This window comes from Tenrec ecaudatus, chromosome 7, assembly GCF_050624435.1.
Source record: "Tenrec ecaudatus isolate mTenEca1 chromosome 7, mTenEca1.hap1, whole genome shotgun sequence".
NCBI classification, from domain to species: domain Eukaryota; kingdom Metazoa; phylum Chordata; class Mammalia; order Afrosoricida; family Tenrecidae; genus Tenrec; species Tenrec ecaudatus.
The window spans coordinates 163,917,433-163,935,183 of record NC_134536.1 but is presented as its reverse complement, the minus strand read 5'-3'; the positions used below and the strand labels follow the sequence as shown (position 1 = coordinate 163,935,183).

General features: G+C 44.7%; 1 long non-coding RNA gene across 1 annotated transcript; it reads right to left on the bottom strand.

Moving 5' to 3' along the window:
- Positions 1 to 11,443: 11,443 nt before the first annotated feature.
- LOC142453786 (uncharacterized) lies at positions 11,444 to 17,736 on the bottom strand. Its single transcript, XR_012785415.1, has 3 exons — positions 12,907 to 17,736; positions 12,491 to 12,703; positions 11,444 to 11,988 (listed from the first exon to the last, which is right to left on the bottom strand). It is a non-coding gene; the product is annotated as an uncharacterized LOC142453786 (long non-coding RNA).
- Positions 17,737 to 17,751: the final 15 nt, after the last annotated feature.

The window sequence follows — 17,751 nt, the reverse complement described above, 5'->3', positions numbered from 1 at the left end:
ACGTGATTACATGTTTCTACGAGGGCTGGTCTGGAAAGTGGAGCCATGTTCTGTTTTTATTTTAACATCTCTAGCTCATGGCACGGCACTTGGTCAATGCAAGGTTCTCACAAGATATTTGTTGGGAGTTGGTGCTTGATTAAATATGGGGGGGGGGCTTCAAAAAGTTCACGGAAAGATGGAATTGAACGATTTTCCCCCCTGGAATTCTTGGTTTCCTCCTTGCCCCCATGTATGACTTTCATATGATTATATAGCCACAGGGGGCACGATGCATAGTAAAGGGGAAGTAATCTGAGTTAGACCAAATCACAGCTCTCAGGTATCCATCCGAGCCATTCCCACCATTGGAATGATGGGAAAAAAGACAGCAGCAGAACAACATAGGCCATTTCCAAGGGAGAGCAGTGCAGTCCAATCTAGCCCGAGGGTAGGCTACGGGGAGGAGAGAGGAGAGGCGAGGCGAGGCAGCGAAGGCTGGAAGATGAATTCAACTGCGGAGGCCAGGTCAGTGTTTCCAGTCCTACTAAGCCTGGACCTAGCAGGAGCCACAGCGAGTTTCTGAGCGCTGAGGGACTTGATCAGAGTTGTGTTATGAGATAGGAACTCCAAGCTTCGTGTCCCCATGTACCCGTTAATAAACATCACACGAAGGCACCAGGCTTTTGCGAGAGACAAAAATGGTGGTTGCTATCATTTTAAGAAATACACATAGGAGGGAGGGAAAAAAAAAAAAGAGGACCTGATGCAAAGGGCTTAAGTGGAGAGCAAATGCTTTGAGAATGATTGGGGCAGGGAATGTATGGATGTGCTTTATACAATTGATGTATGCATATGTATGGATTGTGATAAGAGTTGTATGAGCCCCTAATAAATTGTTAAAAAAAAAACAACAAAAACCATATAAAGTACATTCGGTACTATTGTTTTACATGTGTGAACTCTCCATTCTTAGAACAACTCTACAAGTTAGATCCTCAAATCCCTCCAATGATTCAAATGAAGCAACTGAAACAAGAGACTTCAAAGCATTTGCTTTATAAGTCAAGCTTGTTTTTTTTTTTGTTTTGGTAAGTGACAGCTGGAATGTGATATGAAGCTTGGCAGTCTACCTGTGGATGATATGTTATCCTGGTTGCTAGGGGTAGCAAATAGTTGAGGGGGAAGGAGATTAGGAGAGGAGACTTGGGAGTCATCTTGTGAGGTGATGTTTGAACCAGCCATGAAGGCTGATGAGATTAATAAAAGAGGAAGCATAAAATAGAATTTAGGGTCGAGGGTTGAACTTCAGGTTAAATCCTCCTACAGGAAAAAAATAATTTGGAAGAACACCAAGAGAAGTAGAGCAACTTAATGTGAAGAAAACAACAGAATCCCAGTGCGGGCTTCATGTTTTTCACATGCATGAAATCGGTCCTTCAGCTTTGTTTGCGTGGGCGCCGTGCACGGTTGTTGGCAGTTCACTGAAGCAGAGTCCGAGAGTGGTGGACTTCCCAGCCAACAGAGCCGATGAAGCTGAGTGGTTTGGGGAGAAGGCTGCTTGTAGAGTGGGGTGTCTCTGGACACTGAACGGGGGAAGCTGGGAGCTGTGCTTGCTGACCCTTGGGGGTGGTGCTGAGTGCTTTCAGATTGTGACGGACTTGAGGGGAGGGCCTCTGGCCACTTAATTCAGGGCGATTGGGTTGAATAAGCCAGTTGAGGTTAATAAATGGACATTTATTAGCAACGTCTAAAATAACTGTAACATATCCTGACCAAACAACTGTATCCGGAGCATTTCCCAACTGAATTGTAACCTGTTATCCTCCTTAATAAATCTTTGAATCATGAATATTGTTTTGTGAGTGCCGTGTGGCCAGTGCAATGAATTCCAGAACTCAAGAGTGGAATAAGTAGAAAGTGTTGTATATGACAGAACACAGGTCTAATCATCCCCAGTATTTTAAAGTAGAGCAATGTTGAGATGTCTATGGTAACTATGTGATTAGAAACGATTACATTGATGGTGGTTTCTACTGATAACATTATCACAAAATACTGCTAATGCTACGAAGATTTATTCCTTACATTCTTGACGGAAGGGAAAGCTAAATTTCAGTTAGAGGCTGTTTACAAGAAAGGTTGCTGTACTGTTATTCCATTGGTGATAGCTAGATTTTATGTCAACTTGAGTGGGGCAGGGTTCTCCCATGATATGACCTAACACAGTGTGGCCAACTGCACGCGGGCAGCTTTCTGTGAAGCAGCCAAGCAGTTCAGGTCACAAGCTTAACCTCTCACGAGGGAGGTCTCATTCCGGGTGTGACCTGCGCTTCGTTCAGACTGACAGTGTGCAGACACAGTGCATTCTGCTGGGGTCTGGTCCTGCAGCTCGCTTCCCAACACCAAAGGCCTCCCACAGATCTGTTCTTTGCCTTCACAGGACCTTTTACAGCTCGTTTTTTATAGATTTGTCTATTTATTTGTTTAATGACTCTTTAGTTTCATTGGGCCCTACAAGGGGACTTCAAAAAGTTCATTGGAAAAAAAAAAGGAACTGAAACATAATGGAATTTTCCACAAACTTTTGAACTCCTCTCGAAAGTCTTGTGATTAGAAGTGTCACGTACCCAGCAGACTGCCAGGCACAAAGAGAGTAGTCAATAAATATTTGCTGAATAAATGAACGTATTTGAGTTGGAATTTTCATATTTGGATATTGGGGATAATACATCTCAACCCTGTTGAGTGGATGTGAGGATTACTATGTCACCATAATGTAGTCAAAGCAAAGGATGAAGATGCATATGAAGAGAGACAAATGGGAATGAGGGCCGATGTGGGAGCTTGGTGGTTACACTTGTTCTCTGCAGTAGGAGGCAGCAGGAAGTAGAAAGTGACAGTTGCCAAGGTGTGTGGGAAGTACCTCAAGTAGAGTGGGAAAAGTAGGTACGAAAGGAACCCATTGGGATCCAACCAAAGAATCAGTTGCCCTTGAGTTAATTCTTACTCATGGTAACTAACTCTATGTATAGTTTCGGGATAGAACAATATTCCATATAGTTTTCAGTGGCTGATTGTTTTTAGATTGAAGTGCTGAGCTTTTCTTTCAAGGTTCCTAAGTTAGACTTGAACTTCCAACCTTTTGTTTAGCAGTTGGACACATCAACCATTTGCACCACCCAGGGACTCCGCTGGGTGAAAAGTCTTTACAGAGATACCTTCAGTAGCCCATGGATTCAAGGCGGAGTCACTGCTCGTGAGTCTGAATGGATTCCGGGGATGTGCAAAGCACATTAGTACTCCTTTCCCACGCGACCAGAAGACATGGATGGTACCAGATGATCATCACTGAACTTCTTCAAAGTTAAGTATCTAAAAGGGGGAACCTATCGAATGGAACTTCAAGTTCTTATTGGAACCAGACTGCAGGGTTCAGATGCCACTTTTAGTCCTGGAACCAAAACTACCTACAGAAGTCAGCCTTAAACTTAACAACGATTTAGCTCCTTTAATAGGTAGGTTCACCTCGAGCTTTTCACTCTGAAAGAACGACCTAGATGAGCTGAGCTGGCCAGCAGTAGCTCTAAAATACATAGGAGACTCGTCAGGGCTAGAGAATCTCACCGTGGTGAAACTAGGCGGGTGGAGATGGGGAGAATGGTGACACAAGGTGAAGTGTGTAACCATTGTCAATGACCTGCGCATAAAAATGGTGCAAGGTTTATGCTTTACTGTGTATATTTTTGCCAGAAAGAAAAGAATTGGACACAATCTCTGTGGACCTTGAAGTATGAATGAAGGAACAGCAAAACAGACATATAAACAGAATAGAATAATTCAATAAAATGATAGTAATTGCTTTCTGAGAAATGTGAGATTGCTTGTCAAAGGATAGATAGAAATAGGTAAGTAAATTTAAGTAAGGCCTAGGCCATGAAAGACTATGTTAAAGAAACGAGTTGACAGAGTATCATGCAGAGATTAGATGCAAATGTGTAGGATTAAATACAGATAATAACATATCTCTTTGGCAGCATTGTAGAAGATAAGTTCAGAGATAAGTCAATGATAAGAGAATGGCAGTCACTCAAGAAGAAATGACCAAACCATTGAAGGACTAGGCTAGTGGAAATGGAAAGAAAAGGAGAGAGATTTGAAAGAGAGAATTGGTAGGACTCGGTAAACCATTACATATTAAGGTTTGAGGAATTCAGAGCTGTCTAAATTTACTCATAGTTGTAGCTCAGGTGAGTGAGTAGACAGGCTAGTTATCGGTATTGAATATAGTAGTTGGAACATGCTGGGGAGGGAAAATGATGCGTTTACTTTTTAAACCCTTTAAATCTTTAAATGGGGATGAATTCTAGATAGGGGTTCCTAAATGTATTTGCCTACAGACCGTTGAGTTATAATTAATTATTGAACCATTAACAGTGATTTATAAGATACAAGGTATAAAACACCTATTGTTTTTTAAAAAAATGAAGGCTTAACTTAAAAACTATAGCACACTGCTTCTCATTTAAAACTCCCTTCTCAGACAATTTTTTGAGATGAAGAGAAATGAAAACAGATTAGGTTAAATGAAACGAAGCCATTGTTTTTAATTTTGTGGTTTGTGACCATGGCACTATGATTATGTAAAAGGAAATGTATTGCACTGTGCTCTTTGAGAGAGCTCCTCATGGGAGATCAATTGACAGCAGTGCTTCTAAAGCACAGTTGAGAAACGTGGGACTTGTAGTTAAGTCCCACTAAGAAGGAGCGTTCTGGTCATTCTTCAAAGACATGGCAGTTCAGAGTATATTTCATTAGGGCTATACTTCAAAGGCATCAATTCTTCAATCTTCCTTCTGGATTGTCCAGCTTTTGCAAGCATCTGAGCCAATTGGAAATACCATGGCTTCAGTCAGATGCACCTTAGTCCTTTTCAAGGTGAAATCGTTGCTTTTTCATGCTTCTAATATGTCTTTGCCCAATGAAATGTCATTTGATTTCTTGGCCACCGCTTCTGTGGGCATGATTCGGATCCAAGAAACATGAACTCCTTGACGACGTCAGTCTTTTCTGTTTGTCGTGCTAATTACTGGTTCAGTTGTTTACGTGGAGATGTGATCTGTACTGGAGGTTGCAGCCGTTGATTTTCATTAATAAATGCTTCAAGGGAAGCTGATGGTTCCTGGCTATCAAAAGATATAGCGTCTGGGGTCTTAAAGGCAAACAAGCAGCGTAGAAGCAACAAATCCCACATGGAAGAACACACCAGCCTGTGCGATCATGAGGTGTCGAAGGGATCAGGTATCAGGCATCAGAACAAAAAATCTTACCATAGTGAATGGGGGGGGGGGTACGGAGTGGAGACCCAAAGCCCCTTTGTAGGCCACTGGACATCCCCTTAAAGAAGGGTTTCAGGGAGGAGATGAGCCAGTCAAGATGCGATGTAGCAGCGATGAAAAATACAACTTTCCTCTAGTTCCTAAATGCTTCCTCGCCCCCACCACTATCATGATCCCAATTCTACCTTGCAAGTTTGGCTAGACCAGAGGATGTACACTGGTACAGGGAGGAACTGGAAACACAGGGGATCCAGGACAGATGATCCCTTCAGGACCAGTGGTGTGAGTGGCGATACTGGGGGGGTTGAGGGAGGTGGGTTGGAAAGGGGGTACCTACCGATTACAGGGATTTACATGTGACCTCTCTCTGGGGGACGGACAACAGAGAAGTAGGTGAAGGGAGATGTCGGACAGGTCAAGTTATGACAAAATAATAATTTATAAATTATCAAGGGTTCATGAGGGAGGGGGGAGTGAGGAGGGAGGGGGAAAAGTGAGGAGCTGATGCCAGGGGCTTAAGTGGAGAGCAGATGTTTTGAGAATGATGAGGGCAATGAATGTGCAAATGTGCTTTACGCAATTGATGGATGTATGGATTGTGATAAAGAGTTGTATGAGCCCCTAATAAAATGATTTAAGAAATAAATGCTTCAAGTCCTTTTCACTTTTAGCATGTGAGTTATGTCATCTATATACCACAGGTTGTTAATGAGTCTGCCTCCAATCTTTTAAAAAATCATTTTTGGGGGGCTCTTGCAGCTCTTATAATATTTCATACATCAATTGAATCCAGTATACTTGTACATATGTTGCTATTACCATTTTCTACACATTTGCTTCCTATTTGAGCCCTTGATATCAGCTCCTCTGTTTCCCCTCCCTCCCTCTCTTCATCTGTTCATCCTACAGATTGAATAAATATGGTAAAAGAATAACACCCTGATTTAAAACTATACCACCATCACCCCTTGTTCTGTTCAAATGACTGTCTCTTGGTCTATATACAACTTTCACGTTAGTACAATGAGGTGTTTTAGAGTTTCCATTTTAAAAAATATTCTCCATAATATTTTATGATCCATACAGTTAAATGCCTTTACATAGACAACGAGAGGCAAGTAAGCATCTTTCTGGTTGTGTTAGTCCGGGTAGACTAGAGAAGCAAATCCAGGAAGACTTGCGTGGGTATAAGAAATTGCTTTATATCAAAGAGTAATTGTATATAAAGAAGACATCCCAGCCCAGTCCAGATCAAGTCCATAAGTCCAATATTAGCCCATATGTCCAATACCAGTCTATAAATTCCTCTTCAGACTGATGCAACACATGCAATGATGCTGAATGCAGTAAGATCACAGGCCAGTGGGTAGAAGGTCTTGTGGATCCAGTGGCAGTGGAAGAATCTCAGCACTGGCATGGGTCTCTACGAGGCTCCTGGCATCTGGCTCCATCAGCATAGTTCCATGTGACTTGTCAGCAGGAAGAGGAAACAGAGTGTGTGTTTTCCAGCATCCAGGGAGGAAGACAGGAGTTCCCGGAATCCTCAGGAGAAGACCATGCCTACCCAGAGGCCTCAGTGGCTATGATCTGATTGATAGACTAGACTCCACCCCTTTATTCAAGTTGGCAGGGGATTATGTAACTGCCACACTGGTATTTTCTGCTTTTCACCAAGACCCATCTGGCGTCAGTAATGATATGTCCCCTTCCACAGCCTTTGCTGATTCTGCTTTGAGTTTTTGGCCATCACTTCTTGATGTACTACTGCAATTGTTTTCTAATTAACTTCAGCAAGGTTTTATGTGTGTGATATTAAGGATATGTTTGATAATCTCCACATTCTGTGGTATTACCTTTATTTGGAATAGGCAAAAATATGAATCTTTTCCAGTCAGATAACCAATTATCCTCTAAATTTCTTGGCATACATGAGTGAGCACGTCTAGTGTTATAGTCGTTGATTGAAAATTTTCAACTGGTATTTTGCTAATGCCTGGAGCCTTGTTTTGTACCAATACTTCAGGGAAGCTTGGACTTCTTTCTTCAAGACCACTGGTTCTTGATCATATGTTACCTCATGAAATGGTTGAACAATTCTTTTTGGTACAGTGACTCTATTCTTTCCATCTTCTTTTGATGTTTCCTGCATTGTGTAATATTTTAATCCACAGAATCCTTCAATATTACAGCTCAAGGCTTGAATTTTTTCCTTCAATTCTTTCAGCCTGAGAAATGCCAGGTATGTGGCGCCCGCTTTGTTTTTTAGCTCTAGGCTTTTGTACATTTTGTTATAATACTTTGTTCTCCTCAGGCACCCTTTGAAATATTCCGTTCAGTTCTTTGACTTCACCATCTCTTCCATTCACTTTCACTACTCTACTTTCAAAAGCAACTTCCAGAGTCTCTTCTGGCATCCATTTTGGTTTTTCCTTCCTTCCTTCCTTCCTTCCTTCCTTCCTTCCTTCCTTCCTTCCTTCCTCCCTCCCTCCCTCCCTCCCTCCCTTCCTTCCTTCCTTCCTTCCTTCCTTCCTTCCTTCCTTCTTTTCTGTCTTTCCAATGACCTTTTGCTTTGCTCTTGTATGATGTCTTTGATGTCATCCTGGTCAAGGGTCAAGGGTCTTCTGGTCAAGGGTCATTAGTGTTCAATGTGTCAAATATAACCTTGAGATGGCTTCAAAATTCATGTGGGATTTATTCAAGGCTGTACTTTGGCTCACTTGGGCTGCTTAATTTTCTTTAGCTTCAATTTGAGTTTTCAGATGAGCAATTAATGAGCTGTTCCTCTTGGACCCCTGGTCTTGTTCTGACTGATGATATTGAGCTTCTCTATCTTCTTTTTCTACTCCATCTGGTGAAGTCCATGTGTATAAACTCAAAAAAAGTCATACTCACTGCCATGAAGCTGAATCTGGCTCACAGTGACCCCCATCGGTCAGAGTGGCTGGTGAGTTCCAATTGCTGGCTTTTTGGTCAGAAACCCAGCAAGTAAACCTCCACCAGAGATCCTCATGTGTCCCATTGAATTACTGCCATTGAGTCAAGGCTAACTTAGAGTGATCCTATAGGGCAGGGTAGAAATGCCTCTGTGAGTTTCCAAGACTGTAACTCTTTATGGGGGTAGAAAACCCCTTGTTTCTCCCAAGGAGTGACTGTGGTTTCAAACTCCTGACCTTGTTGTTAGCAGCCCATCCCCTAACTACTATGCCACCAAAGCTCTCCTCCTATATAGTCAGTCAGTGATTACTACTATTATTTTTAATCATTTTAGTGGGGGCTCATATAGCTCATCACAATTCATACATCTATCCATTGTGTCAAGCACATTTGTACATATGTTGCCATCATCATTTAAAATAATCGTTTTATTAGGGGCTCATACAACTCTTATCACAGTCCATACATACGTCAATTGTGTAAAGCATCTTTGTACATTCATTGCCCTCATCATTCTCAAAACATTTGCTCTCCACTTAGCCCCTGGCATCAGCTCCTCACTTTTCCTCCTTGCTCCCTGCTCTCCTCTCCCTCATGAGCCCTTGATAATTTATAAATTATTATTTTGTCATGTCTTACACTGTCCGACATCTCCCTTCACCCATTTTTCTATTGTCTGCCCCCAGGGAGGAGGTTATATATAGATCCTTGTAATTTGTTCCCCCCTTTCTACCCCACTCTCCCTGTACCCTCCCGGTATTGCCACTCTCACCACTGGTCCTTAAGGGATCATCTGTCCTGGATTCCCTGTGTTTCCAGTTCCTATCTGTACCAGTGTACATCCTCTGGTCTAGCCAGATTTATAAGGTAGAATTGGGATCATGATAGTGGTGGGGAGGAAGCATTTAGGAACTAGAAGAAAGTTGTATGTTTCATTGTTGCTACTCTGCACCATGACTGTCTTGTCTCCTCCCCCTGACCATTCTGTAAGGGCATGTCCAGTTGCCCACAGATATATCTTGGGGCCCCCACGCTGCACTATCCCTCATTTATAATGATAGGATTTTTTGTTCTGATGCCTGATACCTGATCCCTTTGACACCTCATGATTACACAGGCTGGTGTGCTTCTTCCATGTGGGCTTTGTTGCTTATGAGCTAAGATGGCCGCTTGTTTACCTTCAAGCTTTTAAGACCCCAGGTACTATATCGTTTGATAGCTGGGCACCATCAGCTTTCTTCATTTTCTTTCTACTTGAGCCCTTGGTATCAGTTCATTTCCCCCTCCCCTGCCCTCCCTCCCTCATAAACCCTTGATAATTTTAAATTTTTTCCCATTGACTTACATTGACTGATGTCTCACTTCACCCACTTTTCTATTGTCTGACCCCCGGGGAAGGGGTTAAATGTAGATCATTGTGATTGGTTTCCCCTTTCTCCTCCCACCTTCCCCTTACCCTCCTGGTATCCTGAGGGGTTTATCTGTCCTGGATTCCACGTGTGTCCAGCTCTTATCTGTACCAGTGTACATGTTCTGGACTAGTCAGAATCGGAAGGTAGAACTGAGGCCATGATATTGGGGGTTGAGGAAGCATTAAAGAAGTAGAGGTATGTTGTATGTTTCATCAGTGCTATACTGTACCCTGACTGGCTCATGTCTTCCTTGTGACCCTTTTGTGAGGGGATGTCCAATTGTCTACAGATGGGCTTTGGGTCTCCACTCTGCCCACCCACCCCCTCATTCACATTGATATGTTTTTTTGTTCCGGGTCTTTGATATCTGATATCTGATCCCATTGACACCTCATGATCACACAGGCTGGTATGCTTCTTCCATGTGGGCTGTGTTGCTTCTCAGCTAGATGGCAGCTTGTTTATCATCAAGCCTTTAAGACCCCAGACGCTATACCTTTTGATAGGTGGGCACCATCAGCTTTCTTCATTACATTTGCATATGCACCTATTTTGTGTTCAGCGATCATGTCAGGAAGCTGAACATCACAGAATGCCGAATTATTAGAACAAATTGTTCTTGCGCTGAGGGAGTGCTTGAATAGAGACCCAAATGTCTGTCTTAATACTTAACATATAAATATATGTACATAGATTCATTTCCCTATCGTTATATATTTACATATGTACATGCCTATATTTAGAACTCTATAAATGTCCTCTGTCTCCTAATTCTTTCCTCTGTTTTCTTTTACTAACCTCTTGTCCCACTATCATGTTCAATGTTCATTCGGGTTTCAGTAATTCCTCTCGGCTGCATTGCCCTCGATCAAGGCCCACCAGGCATCCTATACCCTCCTCGCCATCAATTTTAGATCACTTGTTCCCTTGTCCCTGGGTTGGTAGTCAGTGATTATTTGTTGAAAATGATGTTTCCAATTAATAAATCTCGGGTCTTGCAAAATCCTATTATGCATTCTATGATGTCATTTCTCTTCACGAGGCCAGATTTCGCAACAACCGATCCTTTTTTGTTTCTAACTTTCGCATTCCAATCACTGTCATTATCAATATGTCTTGACCGCATGTTTGAACAATTTCAAACTGTGGAGGTTGGATCAGATCTTTAACATCTTCATCTTTGACATGAGTGGATTGGTGTGGACATTTAAATAAGATTTGTACTAAATGATCTTCTCTGCGAGCGTTTGACAATTATCCTATCATCGAGAGCATTACAATTCAGAGTAGATTTTTAAATGATGACCTGTTTTTTTAAAAAGCCTTTTTATTGTGATTTGAGTGAAAGTTTTCAGAGCAAATTGGTTTTCCATTAAATACTTAATGCACTTTTTGTTTGTAGTCCCCATAATGTAACAGCCGTCTCCCCACTTCCTTCCTGTGTTTACATTTTCCTTTGTCTTTTCCTACGCTTTCCTGCCTTCTGAGCATTATCCCTGGGCAAAGCTACCCTTTGATCTTGTGTGGTTGATTGTTCTAAAGCGTGTGCTCCTTCCTGGTATTATATCATTCACATTTTAAGTTTGACTATTGTTTGGCTGAAAGCTGAGGAACAGGAGCGAGTTTAGTTCCAGACTCGCAGGGTGATCAAGGACCGCAGCCTTGGAGTTCAGGAGAGATCTTGAAATATTCTTTTTGATGATGATGTTAGATATACCTCATTCCTTGGCTCCACGCGAGAAAGAATTCACACTCAAGTCTGGTTTGTGATCCAAGTGAGTTTATAGAGAATAGTAGCAGTTTCAGGTTGTACAGTAAATAGAACACAAGCCAGTCAGAGTCCTGCAGCCTGACTGTGCTACATTGTATCACAGCACAGCCACTGGGAGAGAGCTAGCCCAGAGCAAAATTTCTGGCCTTTTCAGGGGCCCTGTTAAGAGGCATGGTCGACCCCATTGGCTGAATCAAATTCCCCTGGCTTGGATGGGCCAACCCAGGTATAATGCCCACCTAGGTGTACCATCCCTTCCTGGCCGGAAGCTCGAACCTGTGAGCATGCGTAATGGACGTCCCAGTCCCTATGCTAGCTACCTAACATTCCCCCCCTGAAGAGATATGGACCCAAATCTTTGGAGGTACTGGTAGATGACATTTCTAGCTATTTCCTGCTGACAAAAGGGTCCCCGGAGTGGGGCTTTGGGTCCATGCCCTTCCTACTCTGTTGGAAGGGGTTGTCCATTCAAGGCCCAGGATGGATAAGGTCGAGGTGGTCCAGGAGTTGGTGGCCCTGGTGCTGGAACACTTGGTTCAGAGGCCATGGTAACCTGAGAATTTTTGGGAAAACAAACAAACAAACAAACAGACAAACAGGTTAACAGTTTAAGTGAGACAAGGGTAAGATTGTGAGGTGGCAGTGCCCTTGAAGTTAGGTTAGTGTCACAGGAAATAAATTAAAAAATCCTAGAATTAACATGAGTGTTTGTTCACTGTAAACACAGGAACGGGGGTAAAGGCATTCACAATTTCCCCTAGGAGGCTATAGTGTGGCCCTACTGGGTGCAGTGGGATCACTGCTTCATTTATTATCCTGAGGTCTTGGACCAGCCGATAAGACCCATCTTTCTTTTTAACTGGTAATATTGGAGGAGTATACTGAGATACTGTGGCCAATTACAAAGGGAGCTAACAGGGACCAAAAGTCCATGTTGGAGGAACCTACTAATAAGGGATTGTAGCCCTTTGGTGGCTTCAGATTTCAAAGGATACTGTCGCTGATGGGGAGACTGGGTAGGATCTTTTAGGAAAATCTTTACAGGGGTAGCATACTTAGCTTTGCTGGGGACTCTTGTGTCCCAAACTTCAGGAGTTATGGCTTGTTCCCACAGTTCCTGTGGAGGGATCTGTGGCTCCTCCACTGTGAGGGACATTTGGAAAGCTGCAGAGGGATGGGGATGAGGCCTGATGACTATGCAGGTGTGTAACTTGGACAGTCTTTCTCGGCCTAGGAGAGGAGCTGGACATTCAGGGATTCCTAGGAAGCTATGAGAAGAATGTAAGTTATCCCACAGGCACCTGAGAGGCTCAGTAAAATGTTTAACTACAGGTTTTCCTGACACTCCCGGGATGGAGCAGGTGGGGGGGGGGGGCGGTACCGGGAGTCCAGGGAAGGAAATAAGGACAGAAAAGGTGACCCCAGTATCTGAAAGGAAATTCACTGACTTTCCTGCGACTTCGATGCTCACCCTAGGCTCCAGACCAGTAACAGCTCTCTCTTGCTGCTGGGCTGTCTGGACCGGGCGCCTTCAATCCTCCTCCTCTGTTACCAGCTGCACGTTGGCCCGTGGGTGCCTCTCCTCCAGGTTTTTGGCCTTAGGACCGAGGCCAGCCCAGTGCAATGGAAACATGTGGCGTCTGAGAAGGCTTATTCTCATTAGGGCAGTTCTTAGCCCAGTGACCCAGTTGCTGTCAAATGTAGGACTTGGTACCTGGTTCAAAGGTCAGAGAAACCTGGGAAGTTTCGACAGAGATCAGTTATTAAGTGCAGCCAATAACTGGGCATGCCTAATAGTCTTCCTTCTCTCCTTCTCCCAGGCTCGAGCCTTCCCTTCCTGCTCCCCATTGTAAAAGGCCGTAGTAGCACAAGCACCCACCTCCTCTAGGGTAGCTCCTTCAGGTTTCTGCACTAGTTTTTGGAGCTTTTGTGAATGTGCAGTAGAGCCTGTGTGAGAAACTTGTCCCTGATTAAGACTTGCCCCTCAAATGATTCTATATCTATGGCAGTACGATTCTTCAGGGCCTCCTTTAGCCACTCTAGAAAGCTTACAGGAGACTCCGTAGGTCCCTGGTGAATTGTTGTCACCTTGGCATAATTAATGGTCTTTTGCCTGCCTGACCAGTCCATTTGTGATGCACACCAGGAAATGTTCCCGTGCCCACTTGTCCTGAGGCTCACTGTGATTCCAAGCAGGGTCTATTAAAGGTACAGCAGTCTCCCCTATGGGGTAATTACCGTTCATCACATGTAACTCCTCTGCGAACTTCCTAGCACCTTTGAGCACTCGCTCTTTCTCAAAGTCTGTCCTAGCCTGTCCCAGTATGACCTTCCAGGTTAGCTCACAGGCTAGGGTGCGGTGCTGGACGTGTTCTATGTACTGTTCGGGTTTGTTAGAATAACTTCCGAAGTCATTTTTAATTTGCTTGAGTTCAATTAGAGTAAAAGGCTTGTAAATTGCCTGGGGACCAAATCCCCTGCTGCCTCTACTACAGGTAGAATACTCAGGGCTGTTTCAGGGTTGGCGCAATAGTTGCCCCTAAGTCCAGGGTCCCTCAGGGGGTCCTGGGTGCACTGGGAATAAAGATCTTTGTTTTTCCTCAAAAGGAAGAATGCTCTAACATATGGGATCTCCACCCACTTCCCCAGTGTTCCACAGAAATGTTCAGGGTTGGAAGAGAAAGTGCACCATTCTCTGGCCATGATTCTCCGTTCTCTAAAAGATATTGTGGTTAAATAGAGTTACAAAATAAAATCATTTTGTCCAGCCTCTCCGGATCAAATCTATCCCAATTGGACAGGATATGTCCGAGGGGGAAATTCCTGGGTATGGAGCTGGTAAGTCCCACCTAGAAAACACACAACGCGGTTATTGAGAGTTTGATGCCTCAAGGTCAGTAACCGCAGTTTCCGCGCACGCCTCTAGGGTACTATGAATCTGGGGCTCAGGCAGATGCTCCCGCCCGAGGGAGCGGCTCAAAGACCAGTCTGACGTTAGGTCCGACGGTTTTCTAGACCACAAGCTAGGAGGGCCACTGCTTGGTGTGGCCCCATGGACTTCAAAGACACCTGCCGGCAGGAGCAGACCCTCAGATCTCTGAAGGGAAGGGACGTCTATCCAGAAGCTGGAGGAACCTTTAGGGAAATTGGAATTTCTAGCTAGAACATGGTGGTGGTGGAGCTGTGTATTAAGAGCTGTCCCAAAAAGTGCCGGAAGCGGCATCACTGGAAGGTGAAAGTTTACAGTCACTCGGGCTCGGCTTCCAAACGCCTTTGGCCTAGGCCTGGGCAACAGAAAACCAGCTGGTAGCAAGGAACAAACCCACACTGGTAGAACACTAAAGCAGCTGGTTTGTAAAACCTGGAGAAAGCCAAAGGGAATGGAGGGGACAAGGGAAACATTTGGCTCCTGGGACTAGGCAGGGCTAACTCCTGGACCTAAGCAATCAGCTACCTGGGCACCACCCCTCCACGTGGTTGGAGCGGTGAGCGCCATCGTGGCCAGGGTCATGTGCTCTGTTGCCCTGCAGCCCAAATGACGAACACCCGCACCATCCTGCCAGGGAACAGAGAGTCACGTGGTTGGGAAAGTGGCAGCCACAGCTTGCAGCCTAGCCGAAAGCCAGCACGGGGCCAGCCACCAGAGCCAGAACCCTGCAGAACACAACAGGGTTTAGACGGGCACATCCAGCCTTCCAGCTGGCCAGAGCACAAAGCAGACCACTGAGAATGGGAAAGGCTTTGGGAATCGAAATCCTCCCATCCCGCAGGCAACAGCATCCCAGAAATCCAGACTGGGGAAGGCATGCAAGTTCCCGGGAAGGCAGGCACAGAGAGGCAGACGTAGATACCCGAACACCAGCAAGAATTGGTGAAAAGACAGCCACAAAAGGATGGGGCTGTGGCAATACATTATGAGTGTCCCCATGAATCGGTTCGGGGAGCTATCTGCCTCCATGGTGTTTTGCGGGAGTAGTTCAGCCTGGCTTCCTTTCCAGCTACTCACTGTCTTACATATATCCGAGTCACATGGCACCAAATTATGTTAGATCTCTCAGGGGAGAGATATACCTCAGTCCTTGGCTCCACCCACGAAAGAATTCACACTCAAGTCTGGTTTGTGATCCAAGTGAGTTCATAGAGAATAGTAGCAGTTTCAGGTGGTACAGTAAACGGAACACAAGCCAGTCAGAGTCCTGCAGCCTGACTGTGCTACATTGTATCACAGCACAGATACTGGGAAAGAGCTAGCCCAGAGCAAAAATCTCTGGCCTTTTCAGGGGCCCCGTTGGGAGGCGTGGTTGACAATACTGGTCGACCCCATTGGCTGAATCAAATTCTCCTGGCTTAGATGGGCCAAACCAGGTGTAACGCCCACCTAGGTGTACCATCCCTTCCTGGCCAGAAGTTCGAACCTGTGAGCATGCGTAACGGACGCCCCAGTCCTTATGCTAGGTACCCAACAATGACTGCACCTCCACTTCTTTATGATTTGTCATTCCCAGCACAGATGATGGTCCAGTTCAAAACCGCCAACACTTTGATTCTAATCCCTGGAATCTTTATGAATTCCATTGCATTTTTAAAAGTTTTATGACATATAATCCACATATCATACAATTCAGTAGTTCAAGCATATCAAGAAGAATTGTACAATCATTAGCACAACTTTAGAACATTTTCTTTTTATGGTTAAATCGCCTTTAAAAGGACCTGTGTAATCACAATCAGCTCTAGTGCTTCCTCCCCACTCCTGCATTTATTGTTTCCTCCAGAAATCCCTTCACCCTCACGAGGTAGTACCGATGAAGAGCACAGCTTCCCCCAGATCCTGGATGCTTCCTCCCCCCAACTACCATGATCCGAATTCTACCTTGCAGGACTGGATGGGGCAGAGGCTGTACACTGGTACATATGAGGGCTGGAGGCACAGGGAATCCAGGGTGGATGATAACTTCAGGACCAAGGGTGTGAGGGGCGATGCTGGGAGAGTGTAGGGTGAGTGGGTTGGAAAGGGGGAACTGATTACAAGGATCCACATGTGACCTCCTCCCTGGGAGAGGGACGGCAGAGAAGGGGGGGAAGGGAGACTCCAGATAGAGCAAGATATGACAAAATAACGATGTATAAATTACAAAGGGCACATGAGGGAGGGGGGAGCGGGGAAGGAGGGGGAAAAAAAAGAGGACCTGATGCAAAGGGCTTAAGTGGAGAGCAAATGCTTTGAGAATGATTGGGGCAGGGAATGTATGGATGTGCTTTATACAATTGATGTATGTATATGTATGGACTGTGATAAGAGTTGTATGAGTCCCTAATAAAACGTTTAAAACAAACAAACAAAAAAAATCCCTTCACCCTCGTTCTCTTCCACCCTCCACCCCTACATCCCCTATAAACCCTGCCAGGAGTTATGATCTCTGTGCATCTGCTGCTTCACACACTGGAAAGAAAACCCAACAGAAACAATAAAAAACAAAAATGAAATGGTAAGGATAAAATAATAAAAACATAAAGATGAAAATAACGAGTAAGACCACCATCAATATTTAAAGAAGCAGGCGTGACATTTTTGCCATGGAACAAGCAAGAGATACTTGCACCTAGAACAAATTCAGGTTGGGTCAAGGGGGAGGTCAACTGACCAAGTATCAAGTTCCATCCAGCATAATCAAAATTACAGTGATCTCTGTTTGATAGTACGGCTTGCCTATGGCTAGAGGGGATCGGCCAGCAGCTCAGTCTGACTAGATATGTTACGTTTCTCTCTTCGGCCTAAATCTCATCCTCGGTCCTTGGCTCCACGCGAGAAAGATTTCACGCCGAAGCCGGGCTCGTGATCCAAGTGAATTTAATGAAAGTTCAAAGAAGCATCAGGTTTTACGCAGCACCCATAGGATTCCTTTGACCATGCGGCCTGGCAGAGACTGCTCCGGGACACGCAAGGATCTCTCTCCTCCCACGAAGACCACCAGACCGCCCAAGCAAGACAAGACAGAAGACCAAGAGCCCAAGAGCCCCTCTCCCTTCAGGTTCCTGCCTTTTAAGGGTTTCCAGGGGATGTGTGGCGAACGACCCCAGGTCGATCCCATTGGCTGAATTGCAATCACCCGGCCCAGGTGGGCTGCTCCAGGTGTAACGCCCATCTGGGCCCACCCATGAGAAAATCCAGCTTTTGTCCTTTGTTGGCTCTCCTGGGCATGCGTAAATGGACTTCCCAATTCCCTAGGCTAAGCTACCTAACAGATACTCTTCAGATGAGTTTTGAACTCCCACTGTCCTCCAAAGCCTTCTACAAATTGGGTGTTCATAATTT